Here is a 22,217-nt window from a genome sequence, read left to right on the forward strand (position 1 = left end):
ATTCTGCTTGTTTTACAACAACAGAAGAAAGTGAGACAATGGGCATGATTCACCATAGCTTTACTGCAGGTTTACACTGTTTTTGCTTTACTGAAATCAATGACATTACACTGGCATAAACCTGGAACAACACAGTTATGCAGGTTCATTTGAGAGCACTACTTCACTAGACTATTCTTGAATTGGGTTCTAGTAAGTCCAACCTTGGTTAAGTTTTAATAAATTTACTGGCAGAAATTGGTAGCTGGAAATGAATTTTAAGTGGCTAACCAACTCCTGGCTGCTACTCTCCAAAAGGCCATCCAAGTCTGGCTGGAGCCCAGGTGATTTCAATGAGAGATTAACTGAGAGTTAAAGGGCTTGGGTAAAATATGAGTAAATCCCTCAGAATGTCACCCAAATAGCTTGAATTTAAAGTTTAATATTATTTGAACTATATTTTTTAAAATGTTAATTCTCCCTAAAACAATAAAAAGTTTGAAATGCAACAGATACTCCACAATTTACCAGATGCATCTTTCTGATTTTTATAGAAGACCTTGGGTTCTGTGGTTTCCCTTATCAGTTGCTTGGCTACTTGCACTAGGCACACTGTTTATTTCAGTGTCCCTTGTCATTTAGGGTGCAATTCATGAAGCACCTGAGGTGCCTAAAGTGCTGACATAAGCACTTAGTCTCTGTACATAGCACCATTGTGAACCACAAACCTCACATATTTATCCACAGTGGAACAGTCCTTGGGACAGGGTGGAAAAGAGAATGACACTAGTCCAGTGGCTCAGGCACCCACTTGGGAAGTGGGAGACAAGGTCCAGTCCCCTTACTCCAGTCACTCTCATTATTTATTCATAATGGAACCGCTTCAACAGGAGAGACTAAGTGAGCATCCTATAGCTTGGTGATTAGAGCATTCTCCTGAGAGGTGGGAGACACCTGTTCAAATCCTTTCCCCCCGTCTGGGAGTGAGAGGAGAATTAAAGCTGGATCTCCCACATCCTAGGTGAATACTCTATCCACTGCACTAAAGTGTATAAAATGGCCACCATCACCACCTCCTCCTCCAGCCATTTTCTGTGGAATGAGGTAGGCACCTAAGCTACCTGACTCCAGGCGGTAGGTTCCCATTTATAAACCACAAGCCAAGGTAGATGCCTAAATCCAAGATGCAGAAAGGCACCTACCCCCGTGAGAGGGGCAGGGCTTAGCACACACCCTCTTGTTGGCACCTCCAATTGGTTAGTTAGGCAGCACTGCAGCTAGCATGCTGGCTTTTGTGGACTGCATTCTAGGACACCTATCTCTCTCTTTTTTAGTGTATAGAGAGCCTAGGTCCTTAACTCAGACTTTTTGGATCACAGTGTTAATCCTGTGATTTTCTAGATGCCCAAGAGTAGTTGCGACTCAGCTTTGCAATTCTTAAGTCCCTTCATGGATCCTACACTTAATCACATTTGAGAGAGTGAACATACCTGTCCTGTTAAGAAAATTATCTCCAAAGGGATGAAAGAATAGATCACAGTATAAAAATCAAGCGAAGTTTTCAGAGGTATACTGATTCATAGATCATAAGGCTAGAAGGAACCATTGTGATGATCTATTCTGTCCCCCTATATAACACAGTGTGACAGGTTTCAATCGGTCCACCAAGCCTCTAGGGAGTGATGGAGAGCTACTGTCCCACTGGCAAGCCTTAGTCACACCTTTCGGGCACCGGGGAATTAGCGGAGAAGGTGTGCTGGCCAGAGTCTGCAGCGCGCCCCTGAGGCAGGGGAGCACCGGCACGGGTCTGCAGCGTTCGGGATTCTGCTACCCGAGGTGGGTTGGCCGGGGTAGGGGAACACAGGCCCACCCGACTCCACTGCGTTCCAGCCCAAGGCCCTGACAGTGGTGGGAGGAGAGGGTCCTGCTGCTGGGTCAGCGGAGAATCATCTGCGCCCTGCTGACCAAATACACCCACCACACTGTGCAGTTCTGCCCCTGGGCTCCTTCCTACCCGGTCTCTCAAGCGGGCCTCTCTGGTCTGTCCAGCTCATCCAGGTATTCAGCTGCTGGCAGCCCCAGCTCCCCCTCTGTGTCGGGCTCACGCTGGCCCGGGTTACAGCCTGGCCCCTCCAAGTCCTCCGGGTACTCAGTGGCTGGCAGTCCTGGTCGCCTCAGTCCTTCCTCCAGGTCAGGTTCCTCCTGGCCCAAGGCCTCCCCTAGGTTGGCAGCAGTGTCTGGAGGGAACAGCCAGCAGCCTGTGTCTGTCTCCCTCCCTGGTGCTGCCCCTGCTGGACAAAGGGCCCCACCATTTGTACTTCCTGTTCCACTCCTCCCCTTCCGGGGGTTGGAGTAAGCTTGGTCTGGCCCCGCCACTCAGGCTGAGAGGATGGCTCTTTACCCTTTGGTTCAGAGGGAAGCCACCCTGGCTCCCTACATACCCCACCCCTCAAATCCAGCTCCCGACCATCAGAGCTGGCATCCTCACCTTCTCTGAGGCGGGATAGAAAGTCCGCATTGGCATTGTCCCTTCCCACCCGATGGTGAATCGTGAAGGCATAGGGCTGCAGAGCTAGATACCAACGCATCAGCCTGGCATTTTGTCCTTCATCTTATTAAGCCACTTCAGAGATGCATGGTCCGTAATAAGTATAAAGGGTGCTCTGAGGAGGTAATAGTGGAGGGCATCAACCACCCACTTAATTGCTAGCGCCTCTTTCTCCACGACGGAGTAGTTCCGTTCTCTGGAGAATGGCTTCCGACTGAGGCAAGCAATAGGGTGTTCCTCCCCGTCCACCTCCTGTGAGAGGACTGCCCCAAGCCCTACTCCTGAGGCATCAGTCTGAATGATGAAGTCACGATGAAAGTTAGGGCTGAAGAGAACTGGATTGCTACACAGCTGTTCTTTGATAGTTTGAAAGGCCGTCTCGCATTTGTTGGACCAATGCACCCGGCGGGGGCTGTCCTTGGTCAAGAGCTCCATCAGTGGGGCTGTAACGCTTGCAAAGTGGGGTACAAACCGCCAGTAATAACCAGCTAAGCCCAAGAATTGACGCACCTGCCTCTTCGTGGTCGGTGCTGGATATTCTTGGAGTGCTTGGACTTTCCCAATGAGGGGGCAGACCTGTCTAAGGTGTACCTCAGGTAAATGGTTTCCTCCCACCCGATTTGGCATTTTTTTGGATTGGCTGTAAGCCCAGCTGCACGGAGGTCCCGGAGGACCGCCGCTACTTGGTTAAGATGTTCCTGCCAGTTATTGCCATAGATGACCACATTGTCCAAGTAGGCCGCAGCGTACTTTGTGTGTGATTGCAACACCCAGTCCATCAAATGCTGGAAGGTTGCCGGGGCCCCATGGAGGCCGAAAGGCATCCGGGTGAAATGGTACAACCCTGAAGGGGTGGCAAATGCTGTCTTCTCCTTGGACCTGGGATCCAAGGGGATATGCCAGTACCCCATTGTGAGATCTAAAGTGGTGATATAACAGGCCTCCCCAAGCCGGTCGAGGAGCTCATCAATGCAGGGCATTGGATAGGCATCAAATTTTGAAATGGCGTTTACCCTCTGGAAGTCAATGTAAAACTGCCGGCTCCCATCCGGCTTTGGTACGAGGACGATGGGGCTCCGCCACTCGCTCTGGGAACGCTCAATAACACCCAGATCCAACATCGCCTGGACTTCCTCCTCTACGGCCTCCTGCATTTGCCTAGGCAATGGCCAGGTTGTCTCTCGGACCACCACCCCGGGTTCAGTCTGGATCACATGATAGGTGAGCGTAGTCTGCCCGGGTTTCATGGTGAATGTCTTGCGAAATGCCCTTACTAAGCAGAGGGCCTGTTCTTGCTGCTCGACTGTGAGTGGCTCGGCTAGCTGGGGTTCATCATTATCCGACTCCTCGGTCAGTTGGGGCCCCAGGTCCGGTTCGGGAGGGTACGGGGCAACTAGTAGTCCCTCCCGTTCCTGTCAGAGTTTTAAGAGGTTTACATGATAAATCTGTTTTTCCTTACGGCGACCAGGTTGCTGAATTTCGTAGGTGACAGACCCTACCTGGTGGAGGACCTCATATGGACCCTGCCAGCAGGCAAAAAGCTTTGATTCCTCTGAGGGGAACAGGAGGAGTACTCAGTCCCCTGGCACAAATGATCGAGCCTGGGCGCCCCGATTGTAGTGCTGCTCCTGGGCTCTTTGGGCTGTGTTTCAGTTCTCCTTCGCGAGCTCGCCCACCCGCGCCAGCTGCCCATGCAGCTGTAAGATGTATTTTAAGAGACCCTGCGTTGTGGACGGGGTGTGTTCCCAAGTCTCCCTCAAGAGGTCCAACACCCCGCGAGGTCGCTGCCATAGAGGAGCTCAAATGGGGAGAACTTCGTGGACGCCTGTGGGACTTCTCGAATTGCCAGTAGTAAAGGAGGGAGCAGTTGGTGACTACTGGCGGAGGTCCTGCGTGAGGAAACGCCGTAACATTCCCTTCAGGGTCCAGTTAAAACATTCGATCAATCTGTCAGTCTGGGGATGGTAGACCGAGGTCTGCAGTTTCTTAATCCCTAATAGGGCACATACCTGACAGAACAGCTTAGAAGTGAAGTTGGTCCCTTGATCAGTAAGTATCTCCCGTGAGAGGCCCACCCTTGCAAAGATCTTCACGAGCTCCGCAGCGATAGTGCGGGCGGTGATACTTTTTAAGAGGATGGCCTCGGGGAAGCGGATGGCAAAGTCCATCGGACAAGGATATATTGATGGCCTGCCTTACTTTTTGGAAAAGGCCCCACCAGGTCCTCACTACCCACTCAAATGATACACCTATGACTGGTAAAGGGACCAGAGCGGCCTTCCGTACCCCTGCTGGGGCTGCATGTTGGCAGTCCAGGCACGACACACAGTAATCCTTCACCTCACAGTGGATGCCGGGCCAGAAGAAGCTGGCCAGGTCCCTAGCCACAGTTTTTTCCTGCCCTAATTGGCCTGCAGCCGGGATGGAATGTGCAAGCTTCAGGACAGCCTGACTATGAATGCAGGGGACCACAAGTTGGGTCCGGAACTCTTGGGTCTGGGGGTCTTGATCAATGTGGTAGAGCCGCTCGTGATTGAGTTCAAACCTAAGCCATTGCGTGGTGCGCTGGGCCTCCACGACCTACCATCCACATGGGCCAGCTGCTCATAGGCAAACCGGGGTGTAGGGTCCTCCCTTTGATCTCAGCTAAAGTCCACCAGGTCAGGAGGGGCCAGCCATTTCCAGGCCATCTTGCCCGGGTGTGGGAACTTGGGCAACTCCGGGGTCGGACCTCGAGTCGGGGCTTGTCTTCATCTCAGGCGGAGCTCCCTCGAACGCCTCTTCGGTGGGTAGAGATCGCAGCACCTCGACGAAGTCTGGCCAGTCGTGACCCAGAATAACTGGATAGGCGAGGGATGATGCCACTGCCACGTTCATTAACTGAGTTGCTCCGTTCACCATGATGGGGACCTGAACCGTGGGGTATGATTTCACGTCTCCGTGTATGCACTGAATCTGTACTTCCCCAATGGTCCGCTCGGTGTCCGGAAAGAGTGCCTGGTGGACAAGGGTCTGCCCACAGCCCGAATCAACAAGACCAACAACGTGGGTTCCGGCGACTTCCATGGGGGCTGTCAGTTTGGCCACAGAGGGCAGACGGGTCCGTCGCTCCCCGGTGCACACCAGGCCAAAGTTGCAGTCCATCGCAGGACAGCCCCATTGAAGATGACCGTACTCGCCACATCGAAAGCAAGGTCCTACCTCTGGGTGCGCTGGCCGCACGGGTGCACCAGTGGGGCTGCAGGGTTGGCTGGGGCCCGGTGGTCGGGTTAAGCATCCAGAGGAGGAGTGCGGTGTGGACTCGGGGCGTCAGGGAAAATCAGTCCTGCCGCCATCTGGTCGTTGGATACGGTGTGGTGCGTCAGTTTGGGAGGTGGGCCCCCCCCTTTCAAGTTTCTGTGCACTGGGTCCAGGGTTTGGGGAGCGGGCTGCCGGTCCTATGGGACCTCTGCCTCTAGAAAGTCCTCCATAAGCGCGACGGCCATCCTCAGACTTTGTGGCCGGTGCCGCAACACCCAAGCCCTCCCTTGGGTTGGGAGGATGTGCACGAATTATTCGATGATGACCTGTTCAGTCACCTCAGCTGTGACACTCGGGTTGTAGCCATTGGCCACCTGCGTCCTTAATTCCTGGGCCATGGCCTGGGGTCTGGCACCTGGAGGGTAGACCTTTTCCTGAAGCCGTCACCGAAACGTCTCCGGGGTAATGTCGAAGGCATCCAAGATAGCCATTTTCACTCAAGCATAAATGCGGGTCTCTTCATCTGGGAGTCCACTGTACACCTTCTGGGCAAGCCCTGTCAGATATGGGGTGAGGAGGGTCATCCATTGGTCAGATGCCCAACTGGCCACTAAGACAACCCGCTCGAAGGTCACCAAATAGGCCTCCAGGTCATCCTCAGGCCCTCTCTTGACCAGATGGATCGGTGGGGCAAGAGGGGTCGGGGTGACCGCCCTCTCCGGTTGAGCCCCACCATGGCCCTGCCACAGGTTTGCCAGCTGCTGGAAGCATTGGGTTTGTTGTTCGTGGTGCTGGGCCCCCAAGGTTTGAAGCAACTGCTGCTGGTGGGCACCCAGCTGCTGTACGAGTTGGTGCTGCTGCTGTTGCTGGCTCTCACCCAGGAACTGGTAAGCCTTTCCCTCTCCATCTTTCAATTAGGGGAGCTTCAGAGGCCCCCTCACTCTAACCTCTTCCTGCAGGGATAGGGAGTTCTGCCCGCATTCTCCACCACTTGTGACAGGTTTCAATCAGTCCACCGAGCCTCTAGGGAGCGATGGAGAGCTACTGTCCCACTGGCAGGCCTTAGTCACACCTTTCGGGCACCGGGGAATTAGCGGAGAAGGTGTGCCGGCCAGAGTCTGCAGTGCGCCCCACAGGCAGGGGAGTGCCAGCACACGTCTGCGGCGTTCGGGATTCTGCTACCCGAGGTGGGTTGGCCAGGATAGGGGAACGCAGGCCCACCCGACTCCACTGCGTTCCAGCCCAGGGCCCTGACAGTGGTGGGAGGAGAGGGTCCTGCTGCTGGGTCAGCGGAGAACCAGCTGCGCCCCGCTGACCAAATACACCCACCACACTGTGCAGTTCTGCCCCTGGGCTACTTCCTACCTGGTCTCTCAAGTGGGCCTCTCCGGTCTGTCCACCTCGTCCAGGTATTCAGCTGCTGGCAGCCCCAGCTCCCCCTCTGTGTCAGGCTCATGCTGGCCCGGGTTACAGCCTGGCCCCTCCAGGTCCTCCGGGTACTCAGTGGCTGGCAGTCCTGGTCGCCTCAGTCCTTCCTCCAGGTCAGGTTCCTCTTGGCCCAGGGCCTCCCCTGGGTCAGCAGCAGGGTCTGGAGGGAGCAGCCTGCGTCTGTCTCCCTCCCTGGTGCTGCCCTCACTGGGCAAAGGGCCCTGCCCTTTGTACTTCCTGTTCCACCCCTCCTCTTCCGGGGATTGGACTAAGTTTGGTCTGGCCCTGCCCACTCAGGCTGAGAGGGTGGCTCTTTACCCTCCGGTTTGGAGGGAAGCCACCCTGGCTCTCTGCACACAGGTAATAAGACTTCCTGAATACTTCTAGTGCACTAGTGAACTAGTGTACATCTTTTAGGGGAAAAAAATCCAATCTTGATTTAAGAAGTTCCAGTGATAGAAAAGCCACCACAATCCTTAAGTAAGTAAGTTCTTCCAAAGGTTAATTATCCTTACTGAGAAAAAAATTGCATCTTATTTCCAGTCTGAGTTTGTTTAGCCACTGGATCTTGTTATACCTTTGTCTGCTAAAGAGCCCTCTCTCATCAAATGTCTATTCCCCATGTAGGTACTTATACACTGTGACTATGTCACCCCTTAACTTTCTGTATGTGAAAATAAGCCCATTGAGCTCCTTGATAAGGCATATTTTCCAATCCTTTAATCCTTCTTGTGGTACTTCTCTGAACCTTCTCCACCCAATGGTGTTTTCCTTGCTGAAACCTCATATCAACAAATCATTGTGCAAAATCATCCATCAGGAAGTGCTATTTCTACAAGTCCAATCATTCATACAAAACAGGTGTCACGCTGTCTGGAGTGGCTCATGACCATGACTGCCTGCCTCAGGGCAAACTGTTAAAAACAGGGCAGACACCCCAGACTGGTGATATGTTCTATAATTAGATTTCACCAAACCTGTAACAAATGTGAACTCCTGGATCACTGTAACGGTCTTACCAAGGAGTCACAGACAGTCCCCTTAGACTCTTCAGTCTATCTTGCTACCCAGGCAAGCTGAACTGTGTGATAAACAGGGCCCTACCAAATTCATGGTCCATTCACAGTCCAATTTCACAACCATAGGATTTAAAAAATTGTCAGTTTCATGATTTCAGCTATTTAAATCTGAAATTTCAGTGTTGTAATTGTAGGGGCCCTGACGCAAAAAGGAGTTGTTGGGGGAAGTCACAAGGTTATTGTAGGGGCAGGGGTTGCGATACTGCTACCCTTACTTCTGCACTTCTGCTGGTAGTGGTATTGCCTTAAAAGCTGGGCAGCTGGAGAATGGTGACTGCTATCTGGGAGCCCAGCTCTGGAGGCAGAACTACCACCAGCAGCAGCTCAGAAGTAAGGATGGTGTAGTATGGTATTGCCACTCTTGCTTCTGCGCTGCTTCCTGCAGAACTGGACCATCATTCAGCAGCCGCCACTCTCCAGCTGCTCAGTTCTGAAGGCAGCAGCACAGAACTAAGGGTGGCATGGTATGGTGTTTCCACCCTTATTTCTCATTGCTGTTGGCGGGGCGCTGCTTTCAGAGCTGAGTGCCTGGCCAACAGACGCTGCTCTCCAGCCACCCAGCTCTGCAAGCAGCACAGAAGTAAGGGTGGCAATACTGTGACACCCCCCTCCCGCACAAATAACCTTGCAATCCCCCTGCAATTCCGTTTTGAGTAGGACCCCCAATTTGAGAAACTCTGGTCTCCCCTGTGAAATCTGTATAGTATAGGTAAAAAGCACACAAAAGACCAAATTTCACAGGGGGAAACCAGATTTCATGGTCCATGACTCATTTTTCATGGCCATGCATTTGGTAGGACCCTAATGATAAATGGTCACTTATAGCGAAAATCACAACAGATTCAGGTTACATACAGTCCCAAGAGCCCAGTCACTCACCCAGATCAATTTGCATCCTATATTTCACACCAACAATGCTGGTAGCCAATTCTATAGTAAATAACTAAAGGTTTATTGGCTAAGAAGGAGGAATGAGGGTTATTGAGAGTTTAAAACGGGTAAAAAAAATATTTGTACAGATCTATAATTCCAAATGGTAGCAGAGGTGTAGTAATCTGCCAGTTTCCCCAAAGTCTCTCAGGGTTAGCCAGAATGACACTGGGGATCTGTGTGTTATCGTTTGGTTATTCTGCCCTGTTAGAATCCAAACAGTCCAGAGATGAAGAATTTTTTCTTGAGTCCATTCTTATAGCTTCTTCTCACCAAAAATAAGCTGACAGGATCACTATCCATGTGAGCTCTTTCTTTGAGGATGGAGAGAGAGGAATGTATTTAGAGTCACTTATATCCAATCATCACACTTGCTTTGAAATGCACAAGAATTAAAGTTCTTCATTTGCATTACACCAGGTTTCTATCTTGTTTGAAGGGTTATTTAGTTACAGGGGTAAATACAATGTAAATGTTTGATATTACATTATAACGAGATACAGGTAAGTGGAAACAATGCATGCAGCATCCCATTAGTTTTCATTAATTTTAAACACCAAACACACTCTTATACATTTAACAATCACTTTGATCTATGCTAGTACATAAGTGAATTGGCCTGGCTTCAAGCTGTGAGTTTATCAGTTCTCACAGACTTGTAGGCCTTGGACAGAACTGGTACTTGGTCTGCCAGGATCACTTTTTTTAGGTGCAATTAGTTCATTGTAATCAATGCAAAGCTGTGCTGTAACCTCACATACATTGAAATATCTTCCTGAGCTAGCCTTGCTCTCCTCCTTACTGGGCGAGTCTAATGGATGCTCTCATTCTTTCCAGTTTATTCTGTTTATTTTCCTGAATACACAATGATCCTCATATTTTAAGCAAACTACTCCACATATGCATATGTAATGCTGTCCTGGTCACAAATGGTCCTAAAATTATCCCTCATGATTTACTCCTAGTGAGGCATAAGGCTGGGAATACAGATTAAAAATATAGGAAGGTTCCAAGATTTCTCCCTTAACCAAAAAACCCACCTTTAGAGGGGTCAAAAATGATTTTTTCTGTGAAAATCCAGTGATAAAAGTTAAACACATTGAGGTCTATACTCACCCGGCGTAAATTGGCATAGCTGCTACAGTGGTTTACTCATCAGTTGACAAAGCTAGTGGACTAAGGATGGCCAGAGAACATCCTAGATCTTCCTGAATTACAAATGCTGTAGGAAAATAGCTGGTAACCAGTTTACCATGACTCCCTAGAGAGGACTGTTGGTTTTTTGGGGGATTCTATCTGAGCTATCCCACCAGAATGATCAATTATCAATTTTCTTTTGTGGTCTAATTAACCTTTCAGGCTGTGTTCCTGTAAATACAGGTCAAAACCTAGTAAAATATTCACAAAAAACAGTATTTCTAAGGAAAAATAAAAACAGGAAATGAACCCCAGAACGTTGCATCCACTGCTGCCTTATAGTTCCTTTAGCTCTGTTTTTGATTCCCCCTTTAGCTGCCACTGCTTTTGCCTACTCTAATATTCTATCTTAGCTTTCAAGAAAGAAAAAAAGATCACTTAGGGCCAAATTGCTGCTCTCATTCAGACTGGCTGCATCTGTGTAACTTAAAATAAAACCAGGCAATCACTGTCTTTGTCTACTTACTTGTGATGCCAATTTCTGTAGCCCTCACTCTGGGGAAATTAGGATCCATAGTATTAACGAATAACCAAAGACATGCGTAAATTAAAATAGTAAGTGTCTGTATCAAAAGACATGGTGATAGGTCTCTGAATCAAGATATATACCACTTTGAACAGCAAATTAACCTTTTCAATTGAAATTTATTTTCTGATTTAAATTTTTGGTAGATTTGAATAATTTTAGTGTTTAAATTATGAGGGACTGAAACGCTGAGGAAAGTTGCAAGCAACAGTCATGCAAGCTTAATGTGGACAAGGCAGAGAATGGAGAGAGATGGGGATGGATTTTAAGCACCAGGCCTCAACAGTATTAAACTTAACATGGAAGGAGCAGGGGTTACAGGATTCCTACCATATATCCCATAACTCAGGTTAGACTCTCCTATGGTGGATTCAGCTACCCCGGGACTCAGCTCATGCTTCTGAGTTCTATCACCCCCAGCCCACAAAGGGAACAGAGGTTATTAAAGCGGGGGACTCAGCCCATGAAGGCCACAAGGTCTCCCCTCCATCCCCTGAGAACAGCACTCAGCAGCAAAATTCCAGGTCTTATTTCTGGGAACCATTCCCTTTAGCCTTTTAACTGTACTGGAAACCAGCCACAAGCTGTGATAAATTAACATCCCTGGCAAGTACTACCACAAAATACTACCTTTCACTCCTAATTAACCTTCTGCGCCTCCAAGAAACTGTGAGGAAGATGAAAAAAATACTAAACCACTACCCTTTTGGCCCCAACAGGAAGAAAAATTCCTTCCTGACCCCCAACAGGTGATCAGTCAGACCCACAGCATTTGTAAGACACAGCTCACAAACTACCATTACAGGGAGGGGGTGGGAGCTGCTGAAATAGAGCAAAATGAGCTTCCACATGGCCCATGGGTTTAAATTAATATAAGTTGAGGGCAAAGGACCAATCAGCTTTCTTGCTCCCTTAGTGGGTGGATGGGGCCTCTGGGAGAGAAAGACACCCCCCAGTGAGTGCTTTCCTCTCCCTTTCTATTGGGGCTGTTCCAATCACTCTGGTCTCATCAAGTTTTCCACCCACTGAGGTGAGTGAGTGGCCTTCCTTCAGAGCTCTTTTAATCTGTTAATGCATCTCAATCTTGACTTGTTATATTCCTGCTATTCTAGTCCTGTGCATAGTCTGAAGCCTAAACACAAACGGAAAAAAGCCATTTAGAGGCTGACTAAAAGAAGGAACCCGAAGATCCTCTAAGAATTCAGAGCATATGGTGGTGAAAAGTTCTTCAAAGCAAATACTAAGCTCTCTAAAAATCAACCCAGCCTTTATTGGAAGCCAATATCACTATCTCAATGAGAGGGTAATGTATCCTTTGCACTTAGACCAGTTTAACAGACAAGGTGCTAAATTCTCTGAAGCTAGATGAGGCTCTAAACAGAATATTTAGGGGCAAGTCAGAATGTGTTCAAATAATTGTGTGAATTAAAGTTTCAGCAACAACCTAACCACCACCAACTGCCTAGCATGGCCCATAAGCAGGGTGGTTAGATCAGTGGGATGGGAGTCGGGATTTCTGGATCCTACTCCCAGATCTCCTACTGAATTTCTGTCATGTTGTCTTCACTAGAAAAAAAGATATGTTTTCATCATGTGCTAGCTAACACATGATAACTAACATGAGGTAAAATCCTAGTGAAGATAAAGCAGTTGTAGTTTTAAGAGGTGTTAGCAAGTTGAGGTAAACAATAGCCTCCCCTATGATATGTACTCTCTGTGATACGCAACTCAAAGACATAAGGTGTATCTGAAACTAAGTTTATTTCAGTTTCAGTCTGTTGCAGAATGGCTTCAGGGGATGTGCTACTGCATAGTGCAGGTTTATTGTGGATTTCTTTATAGACAGTTTTCCAGGGCTGTGTTTCCAGGTATATTTGGCTCTGTTACTTGAGCTGTTCATTAAATACTTTTTAAGTGTTTTCCCAGTTTAACATAAACTACTATGTGGTAGACATTGTTAAGGGTGAAATCCTGGCTCCATTGCCCCAGGATTTCACCCAGAAATAATTGTGCCCTCATTATATATGTTGTGTAACTATAGTTCTATATGCACAAAGATTATGTGTTGTGCTTAACAGCCTGCGATGCCTATTGCAAATGAACTAAATTATTGCAACCACGCTTTTAGTGTTTTAAAATATTGTCAGTGCTTCCCAGAAGTCAATAAACAATATTCTTCCTGACAACGGATGCCAACACTATGGTTTCCTTAGGGAATTAAGTGATTTACCACAATCAAGCTCCCTTTACAGCAGCATCTCAGGGATTAACAGGAATCATCTTGAATACAACTGGTAAAATTATACACAAAACTATATGCTAATGACAGAAAGAGGAGGAAGAACTGAGGGCACCCGCACTCTTGTTGTTCATCATGTAGCTGACTTGTCCTTTTGCAGCTGAATTTGCCTCCAACTATAAAGTCAAATCTCCTTTTAGATATTGTGCCTCAAACACTTAAAATGTTACTTCAGCGAAGTTTTCTTGCTGGCACTGTTCTTGATGCTTCTGATGCATATATAAAGGGTGTCTTATATAACTGAGAAGGAGTTCCCTATCCAGTAGAACATAAATCACCACCAAGGTAGCTGCTTCTCTTACATTTTAGTACAGTGCCTTTATTATACATGTGCTTTTTCATGATAAATATCTAGCATAACCTCTTAGAGGTACACGAACTTGCAATATATTAGAGAAACATTGTGTAGGGTATTATCCCCCCCCCCCCAAAAACTAAACAAACACACTTTTCAAGTTACTCTATTGGCTTAGCTCTCAATAGGAATCATGGTTTGGGGAAGTTACTGAGGACAAAGGAAGCCTAAATTAATAATATGATGCAACAGGATCAAAAATAAAAGCAAAAGAGGAGGAATATTTAGATCAATATGGGGACCAAGTAGAAAATAGCATATGAAGGATCCAAGTTCAGTCCCAAACCTGCGGGGGCTTGAAACATTGGCAAGATAGGCTATATCAGGGGTCGGCAACCTTTCAGAAGTAGTGTGCTGAGTCTTCATTTATTCACTCTAATTTAAGTTTTCGCGTGCCAGTAATACATTTTAACGTTTTTAGAAGGTCTCTTTCTAGAGGTCTTTAATATATAACTAAACTATTGCTGTATGTAAAGTAAATAAGGTTTTTAAAATGCTTAAGAAGCTTCATTTAAAATTAAATTAAAATGCAGAGCCCCCCAGACTGGTGGCCAGGACCCAGGCAGTGTAAGTGCTACTGAAAATCACATCGCGTGCCGCCTTTGGCACCCGTGCCATAGGTTGCCTACCCCTGGGCTACATCTACCCTATAAGCCGGGGGTGTGATCCCACCTCCCATAGACATACTTGGGTTAGCTCTCATCTGAGATAGCACAAGAACGTCTACTCCAGCTGGGAATCGCACCCCTAGCTCATAGTGCAGCCATAGTCCTAGAATACTCAGCCTGTTGGGGACAAAGCATCCCGTGGTATTGTTGAAGATCAGTTTTGGTCTAGCACTGACGGGCTTCAGCTGGAGTTATATCTGGTTCTCCTTCACCTCCATTCAGCAAAGCACTTAAGCACATGAAGCAAAATCTTGGCCCTGCTGATGTCAATGGAAAAATCATCCACTGATTTCAATGCGGCCAGGATTTTTCCCATATTTCACTTTAAGACCATGTTTAAGTGCTTTAATAAATTAGGGTCTTTGAGTGGGTTGCCCTGTGGATGAAGTGAGGTGGAATGGGGGAGATTGTGGAGAATCCAACCCCCGATAAAGCAAGGGGTAATTGCTCAGTTTTCTGTTGCCTGATGGTATTCCTATTCTAGCGCATCTATAGTATTTGCCCATTTGCTCAAACAATGCTAAACCTGTAAAACTAATAGAGGAAGTTCTGACTTTTTTTTTAAACGGAGAACATCAAGTTTATGCTGATCCCCACATACAACATTCCGTAGGGAAAATATGGCACTGCTATAGAAATATTTCAAGAACTACCGTCCATTTGTTTAAGTGGTTTGTTAAACTTTACTATCAAATTGCTAATAACATGTAGTGACTGCCAGCAGTTCATAAAATTTTACCAGCCCTGGTTGTACCTTTAAAATAAGTTTCTTTGCCGCAATGAAAGACAGACACAGAATCAAATGGATTTTAACAAAAATAAATGTATGCTTTTATTACACACACACACTCAATTTTTCCACAACTGGCACTTTTCCTGCCGACAGAATGCCTTTAAGAAGTAGCTCAAGGGAGGGAAACAAGAAGTGTTCAGAGGGAAACAGGAAGTGACAGTGAGTGAGAAAGATGACAGCATCCAGAATATAAATGAAGTGCCTGTATACTAAGACCTCATGCAACAAATTGTACCATTGATCCTGGCTGTGCTCATGAATGCCAGGTTTGTGAAAGCTCAGCCAAATATATATAACATGTCTCAAGCTGGAATATTCACACCCCAAGTGCTCCTCCTTCATTCCATTTCTATTCCCCTTAGAAAAGGACAGAGGGAAACTATGAAAAATGAGCCACTAGCCTTCAAATTTCTGCAGCTTTATGTATTTTTAAGCAGTACAATTTAATCCTTTTTTTTTAAATATTGCAACAAAAAACATATCAGAAGAAACCCCACCCACCAAACTATTATGAAATCAATCATTAATTCAGCTTTTCTCAGGAGACATTCAAATGGTGTTCTGTAGTGAAAAAAGCCAACACTATACATGAAGTACAAATCATTTTTATGACAACTGAACAGAGGTAGGATAATGTTGATTCAAATGTCCAAACTGTGTTCAGAGGTTTATTGCATTTTGTTTAGTGAACTTCATTCCCTCTACCACTGAATAGCAAGTACCTGCCTCAGTGTGCCCCTGTACACACGATATGAATCCGTAAATACTGTAATGTGCAAAGCCACACTGATCAACTGGCTACTAGTAGGGTTGACAACAGTCCCTTATTACAAGGGACATCACTTATTTTCTCATCTGTGTACAAGAAGGTCAGGAGTTGCTGAGTGCTGCAAAAAGCAGCAAGAAATATCCCTGACAAATGTAGGTGAGTGCTGCTCTTCATTATTAATAATATCAGGAGAAGGGGTGGGGACGGGGTGCTAAGAAAAGAGTCCCTTATTTTTAAAATACAGTGTTGGCAACCCTAACTGCTAGAATACTAAAATGTATCTCCCTCTGCTCTCATTCATTATGGCTTGATTTCTGGGGCTTTCAGTTGCCCTGGGAACGAATGAACGAACACACACCACACAGGCTTTCCAGGCCTCTCTAGGCCAGGTAAGAGAGGATGAAGTTTTTAGAGTAATTGCTCCATGGGGGGCAGGAGACAGCAAAACAAAATCAATAACCCTAGAAGCTGATTGTTTACAAGATCTTCCAGTACAACAAATGAACCCATAAATGATAGCTGAAATGGCTAGGCGATGCTACAAGCTGCTGAGGTATCATACTGGGCTCTGATGATAAGCAGCCTTTATTACAAAAGGCAGATTAGATCACAGATTAAAAATATCCTCAGGTCCTTTCCCCCTTCCATTTTGGCCTTCATTGATTTTTGCTATCTTCAGGAGATAGAAGAGGTGATCTTATAAAGGCTTTTGCAAAACACAACTATAAAGAGTGGAAGAAGCAAGAGTCCTGCCTCACTGCTTAGAATCATGTATATTTGTTGCACGAATCCTATAGATTTTTTAGTACTTTATGGGCTACCGAACACCCACAGCCTGACCACCTCCACAGATGCTATTACAGAGCTAGATTGTCTCTAAAATAGTGAGCTGTAGCTCACGAAAGCTTATGCTCTAATAAATTTGTTAGTCTCTAAGGTGCTACAAGTACTCCTTTTCTTTTTGCGAATACAGACTAACACGGCTGCTACTCTGAAATCTAAAATACAGTAAGGGGTGGCATGTAGCTTCATCCACCCAGGAACATCCCAGGGAAAGAACTGTGGCTCAGGGATCAATGATTCCCTCCACGCTCTTCCTCTTCCTCCAATAAATTCCTGCATCAGTGGTGAATTCTAATTCTCTTTCCCTTCGCTAGCTCATCTGTGCTCGCTGGAGTAGAGGATGTGGAGCCTAGGCTCCCCTCATTCTTCATCCCCTGCCCACCCACCTGCTCCAGGGAGTAAGTGTGTGAGTGGCCCTGCTTACTCCAATGCCCGAATATTCAGAGAGCCAATGCGTATCACAATCTAGTCCACAGTCCAGAAACTGTAAAAGTGACAGCAGCCTGGTGCACACACCCTGTCACCCAGCAGGGCTCAAAGCCAGTCCATTAATGTAGTTCACTGAATCACCAGCTGTGCTCTCCCATAGTCCTCTTGGCACTCCCATGGCAAAGGTAATTGCAGATACTAGTCCTACAACACAGAGGGTCTTCTGTCTGACTTTTCTGCAGCCTGACCACCCTCTCTGCATGAGAGCCACAGCAGCTCCATTCTGATGTGAGCCTTTTGTAGTCTCATAGCATATGGGAGTGTTTCTCCTACAGCAAACTTCTGCTTATAGTGAGATTTTTATGTGGAGGAAAAATATTTTTCTATGAGCACATTCCTCTGTGCTGTATAAGATGGGTGGGGCTGAATCATGACATAAGTAGATTCATGAATTAAACATAGCAAACAGACAAAAGAGCATTCACAGAGCTAAATTTAACTTTCAAACCACATTAACAACACTAAACCATCTCAGAGTAGATGCAGACTGGAATAAAATGTCAAGAGTTTCATTCAGTCAGCATGGATTCACCAAGGGCAAGTCATGCCTGACTAACCTAATTACCTTCTATGACGAGATAACTGGCTCTGTGGATGAGGGGAAAGCAGTGGATGTATTATTCTTTGATTTTATCAAAGCTTTTGACTTGGTCTCCCACAATATTCTTGCCAGCTAGTTAAAGAAGTATGGGCTGGATGAATGGACTATAAGGTGGATAGAAAGTTGGCTAGATCATCGGGCTCAATGGGTAGTGATCAATGGCTCCACATCTAGTTGGCAGCCAGTATCAAGTGGAGTGCCCCAAGGGTCAGTCCTGGGTCCGGTTTTGTTCAATATCTTCATTAATGATCTGGAGGATGATGTGGATTGCACCCTCAGCAAGTTTCCAGAAGACACTAAACTGGGACGAGCAGTAGATATGCTGGAGGATAGGGATAGGATACAGAGAGACCTAGACAAATTAGAGGATTGGGTCAACAGAAATCTGATGAGGTTCAACAAGGACAAGTGCAGAGTCCTGCACTTAGGATGGAAGAATCCCATGCACTGCTACAGACTAGGGATCAAATGGCTAGGCAGCAATTCTGCAAAAAAGGACCTAGGGGTTACAGTTGATGAGAAGCTGGATATGAGTCAACAGTGTGCCCTTGATGCCAAGAAGGCTAACGGCATTTTGGGCTGTATAAGTAGGGGCATTGACAGCAGATCGAGGGACATGATCATTCCCCTCTATTCGACATTGATGAGGCCTCATCTGGAGTACTGTGTCCAGTTTTGGGCCCCACACTACAAGAAGGATGTGGAAAAATTGGAAAGAGTCCAGCGGAGGGCAACAAAAATGATTGGGGGCGGAAGCACATGACTTATGAGGAGAGACTGAGGAAACTTGGATTGTTTAGTCTGCAGAAGAGAAGAATGAGGGGGGGATCTGGTAGCTGCTTCCAGCTACCTGAAAGGGGGTTCCAAAGAGGATGGATCTAGACTGTTCTCAGTGGTTTCAGATGATAAAACAAGGAGTAATGGTCTCAAGTTGCAGTAGGGGAGGTTTAGGTTGGATGTTAGGAAAAACTAGGAGGAATGGGTTACGTAGGGAGGTGGTGGAATCTCCTGCCTTAGAGGTTTTAAGGTCAGGCTTGAGAAAGATCTGGCTCGGATGATTTAGTTGGGGATTGGTCTTGCTTTGAGCAGGAGGTTGGACTAGATGACCTTCTCAGGTCCCTTCCAACCCTGATATTCTATGATTCACCAAGCTGCTTGTTCAGTTCCAATCCTGGGATGAATGTTAAGAACAGAACCGCATTTTTCTTCCCCTTCTAAATTACAGAGTTGGCTTCTCTTTGTCTTTTCCTTTAAAACAGAACTGTTGCAGTTATCACAAGTGGAACCACGGGTTGTCGGAGACTGACTGCTTAGTTGGTGTCTTTCGCTTATCAGACTCACAATGAAGAGAAAACCTAAAGAGTTAAATATTGTGCCACTGGAATTTCCTGAAAGCTCAGATGATCCCAGGGCCTGATCCAGCACCCAATGAAGTCATCAGCGTCCTTTCATTAGGAACTGGATCAGGTCCACGTGCAAAAGCCAATGGGATGGCTTAAAACAACTGTTTACTGCAGCAGGAACTCATTCAAAGCTTAACTTGGGAGGTGGATGGGGAAGAAGTAGGTGACAGCTACTGCTTGAACATCTGAGCCCAACAAATAGGCCCAATCCTGGCATTTTGCCTGTATAAAGAAAGCAGAATTTAGTCCTTTAAGATTTGGTCTTGGAGATTTTGCTTTCATTTCATGCTGGTGGCCACTAAAAGAAAAGTAAGAGAAAGAAAAACTTTGTGAAGGAAGGCAAGCAATAAAACAAACTGAGCAATCAGGAAGCACGAGAGCTATGTGTTGTCAGAACCAAGGCAAGGACGGTCAGGACTATTGGTTGGATTAGGGGTGGTTATGCCTCGTGGTCGGAGTGGTGGCAATTGGGCCTGGAGGTTAGAGCCAAGAGTCAGAGCTGGAATCTGGAGTCAAGATGAGAGTTGGAACAAGACTGGGAGTCAGTCTGGAGCAGAACTAGGGAAAAGACAGGAGCAAGAGCAGAACTGGAGCAGGCAGTGGCCTCTGGCGTCTGTCACCACCATCAGGCAGAGAAGAGTTCCAACTCATGAAGCAACATTGAACAGTCTGAGTGGCTATGTGTTTTGTGAGGTTTATAATACCTACTCTGAGAGTCAGCAGACCAGCTTCTAGCTTGTGGACTGACTGGGGCCTAACACAGGTGTGACGTTATACCCCATATTCTTCATAGAAATATGGTTATGATATGAATATGACAGAACTAAGATATATATTATGCAAGATGGCTCATATAAGGTGTCATTGGAAAGGTTCTAATTTATTGAATGTGATTATCCAATTTGTATGCATGTATCGTTTCTGTATCTCAAGTTAGGAATATTGACTGTGTAACAATTACAACTGTGTGTGTACTTGGGAAAACGCCCACCAGACAGTAGGCAATAATCCTCAATGAGCCATTTAAGAAGGACAATAGATCTCTGAAGATACTAATCTCCCACCTTCCTGAGGAGTTTCCTGGGATGCGACATTGACACTACAAGATCAGGTGATAATGTCATCTAATGCAAAATACCACCTTGGACACTGCTGGTACTTTTCCTCTGCAGGGGGATGGGGATCAAACAACGATTTCCTGCCTTAGGTAAATCCTTTTTAAGGCTGGGGAGGGGGTTAATCTTGACTCTCCTCCATTACCTACCCAAGAAGAAAGACTGCTGAAATTACCTGAGGGGAAAGTCAGGGGTGAGTCTAGACTGAGACAGGGGTCCACTCTATAAGAAGAGATAATTGGAACTCTAAGCTACAGAAACTCTGAAACCTGCCTAATTCAACATTTAGGGTGAGAAGTTACATTCTGTAACCTGTTTCTTTAGTGAATCAAGCTTAGTTTGCCTATTTGTTTTATTTGCTTAGTAATCTGCTTTGTTCTGTTTGCTATTCCTTATAATCACTCAATATCTATCTTTTGTGGTGAATAAACTTATTTCTTGTTTATAACATAACCCAGTTTGTGCAATCTTTATCTGTGGCGGCAAGAAGCTGTGCATATCTCTCTTCACATTGAGGGAGAGGGCAAATTCTTATGAGCTTGCGCTGTGCAGATCTTTCTATACAGTGCAAGACAATATACTTTTGGGTCTGCATTCCAAGGGAGGTGGGCACCTGAGTGCTGGGGCAAATCCCTTAAAATGAGTCTTCCCAGAGCTGATCTCCTTGCCTGTGTCTTTCTGCAGCTGGGTGTGGCCCTGCCTGTGTGTATGCTAGAGGAGGCTTTAGAGCTTGGCCCAGCAAGACAGGGTAAAGGAGGCCCAGGCTGGCGGAACAGGCAGGCTCAGTGGTATCTCAGTAAACATACTGTTTAAATATGAATATATAGTATTATAGTAAATGAAACAATGAATTCACACTACTGTGACTCTTTTGGGTAATGCTGATCACTAATCACTAATTTGGCACAAATCACTAATTTGGCTCCTGAACCACTGAGGTCTGAGAATCACTGATCTAAATAATGGACCAAAATAAGCATATTACACCAGTATTCCGATCACTGCATTTCCTTCCAGTTACCATATGTATGGATTTGAAGATTGCACTTCTTACAGTTACAGGGTGAGTGGTGCCTTACACTCCTTTGCTGTTCCTCTCGAGTGCAGCCCTCAGGTGACAGCTTGTGCTATCTTTACTATTGTGTATGTGGAACCCCACGGTTCATCCACTCTTAGGTTCAACCCACTCCTGAGTTGCAGACCCTCTTTTTTCCAACCATGTGAACATGACAGGTTCAGCTATATTTGGCACCTGCAAAAAACTTCCTTCCTGAAGCCTGTGACCAGTGGCTGATTAAAGTGACTTAAAACAGCTTCTTCAAAATAAACATATTATTTATTCACCCAAAGGTACCCAGCAATCAGAGAAAAGAATTAAACAATAACTGCCTATACAGCTCTGATCTTACATCAACTTTATCGCCCCCCGCCACCATGTTTAAGTAGGATTACACTTCACCCAGTTACACCCCACCCCCTCAGGATGCCAGGCACATACTGGCCTGCTGTAGCTTCTGCCTCTCCATCAAAGTTTCCCCTCAAGCATCTGCTGAAAATTCACCCCTTCCCTTTCTCCAAGGGGGGGGGTCTTTTTAACCATGTAGTGGCCTTCTGATTTCTAGGCTCCTCCTCAACAACAGTTGTGCAGCTTGTGTTGGAGCCTAGAAGTTGAATTCTCACAAGCCGATAGCTCAGCTATTTTCTTTCAAGGTGTTGTTCCTTTTCCAGTCTATTGTGCTGACATCTTGCTTCTTTCCCCAACAACCCACCATTAAACTGAACCAATACATCCATGCATTCCAACAACCCAATGCTGCTATGCACTGACTATCTTAATAGATAGTTCACATATTCCTAAAATTATTACAGATCAATCCCATGTTTTCCACAGCAATGTAGGGACCAGATTTGTAACTTAGTTCCATCAGAATACATCAATTGACCTCACTGGTGTA

General features: G+C 46.3%; 1 protein-coding gene across 3 annotated transcripts in view; it reads right to left on the bottom strand.

The window, feature by feature from the left end:
- GALNT18 (polypeptide N-acetylgalactosaminyltransferase 18) overlaps positions 1-22,217 on the bottom strand; it is a 410,017-nt gene that overhangs the window by 47,063 nt on the left and 340,737 nt on the right. The gene's annotated exons all lie outside the window — the stretch shown is intronic.

The sequence above is a fragment of the Dermochelys coriacea genome, chromosome 6, assembly GCF_009764565.3.
Source record: "Dermochelys coriacea isolate rDerCor1 chromosome 6, rDerCor1.pri.v4, whole genome shotgun sequence".
Taxonomy (NCBI): domain Eukaryota; kingdom Metazoa; phylum Chordata; order Testudines; family Dermochelyidae; genus Dermochelys; species Dermochelys coriacea.